General features: G+C 30.2%; 1 long non-coding RNA gene across 1 annotated transcript in view; it reads left to right on the forward strand.

Moving 5' to 3' along the window:
* The window catches only part of LOC107471017 (uncharacterized), a 1,450-nt gene extending 721 nt beyond the window's left edge, over positions 1–729 (forward strand). The window contains exon 2 of the long non-coding RNA XR_001588545.3: positions 167–729. This is a non-coding gene — a long non-coding RNA (uncharacterized LOC107471017). The remainder of the gene's footprint in view (positions 1–166) is intronic.
* Positions 730–1,589: the final 860 nt, after the last annotated feature.

Below are 1,589 nucleotides of genomic sequence, written 5' to 3' on the forward strand. Positions count from 1 at the left end.
TTGAGTTCTGGATTAAATAGGTTATTTATTTACCTTCCAAAACTTTTGGTGAATGTATGTGTTGGTTTAGGCGTTTAGCTTTGTACAATTTTGAATCTTTACCTTTTATTTATTTAGATATTTAATTTAGATTTTTAAGCCTTGAAATACTAGTTTTCCATCGCAGGTCATTGCTGTTTTTTGTTTTTTGGAGAGAACAAGAGTTTGGACTTGCAGTCATCTTGAATCAGTGGGTGGCTTTGCAGCTATAGTATTACAGTATTGTTGGATGGTATATTATATTGAAAGTTTTGCTTTGAGGTTGACACATGGAAATTCACTGGATCTACTTAGAACAGTATCATTTTCCATTAGAGTAGCAAAAATGCAAAATATAATTCAACATGTTGAAGGCAAAATTACTATAATTTTTTTTCTAATTTTTAGCATCAGTTTTCTTTTATTACCATTTTGAAGGATATATTATTAGTCCCTAGGGTGGCAGGCAGGTGGCTCCACATTGTGTTACTGCTACCGCCAATTTTGGTCCATAACTTGAATATTGTTATTTGTTAAATGTTATTTATATTTTACTTCTAGGCAAATACAGCGATAGATGAGTGTTTGTCCAAAACTCCAAATGCTGAAGTTGTAATTAATTGAATTTTTGCATGGCATTGACCGTGCTGATATGTGATGAATAGACGCATGGATAACATCTGAGAAAATGTTCTTTCTCTGTAACGCAAACCCAATTCTTTCAAGTTGAGGAAGCTGTCATTTTTATCACACAAGCCTCCCGTGGATCGATATCCACCTATGAAAGCGTTTGCAAATTCACCAAGCTTTTACCATTTTGTCTTTGTCACCCACCAGTGTTTTGTTACTCATTCTCTTCATAAATCGCAAAGATGAATTGCATTTCTAATAATGTTTGCCAAAGTTTATATCAAAATTTTATTTCAAAATTTTTTTTAGAATATATATTTAATATTTAGTCTTTTTTTTTTTTTTTGCATTTTAAATTTTTTAGGAGTTTATTTGTAGTTAGTATTTTTTGGGAATTATTTTTGTCAGCAATATAAATTTTCTAGTACTATTTTCTATCATGAGATGGTCAAACAAGGTCTACATGTAAACAATCTCTCTCTGTAAACATAATATATGACAGAGCTCAATAGTGTTGTTTGATTCATGTAGCCGATCTCACTTAGTGAGATTGTTGTTGTTGTTTCTAGTTGTATTTTGATAGTTTATTCATATATTTAGTCTTCAACTCATTAGGAAGATTTATGACTTACAGCCACATCGATTTAATTCCATATTCAATTCACATTTTGTTATCAATTGCAACGATGATGGGTGCTTTTGGTATTCTATTAAATTTGTTGTCTTTGGTGTGATTTATGCACTTACTAAAATAGATCAATACTTATTATTTCTTATTGTGATTTACTTGTTTATTCCTAAATAACTCGTTGCTATTGTGATTTACCCATTAAAAAATTGGATAAGTATGATTTTAGTCTCCAACGTAAAGATTGAAAATTTATTTTGTCTTGGACATTTTTTTCGCTCTAAAATGATCCCCAAAATTTTACTTTGTTTTA

The sequence above is a fragment of the Arachis duranensis genome, chromosome 10, assembly GCF_000817695.3.
Source record: "Arachis duranensis cultivar V14167 chromosome 10, aradu.V14167.gnm2.J7QH, whole genome shotgun sequence".
In the NCBI taxonomy this organism is placed as follows: Eukaryota; Viridiplantae; Streptophyta; class Magnoliopsida; order Fabales; family Fabaceae; genus Arachis; species Arachis duranensis.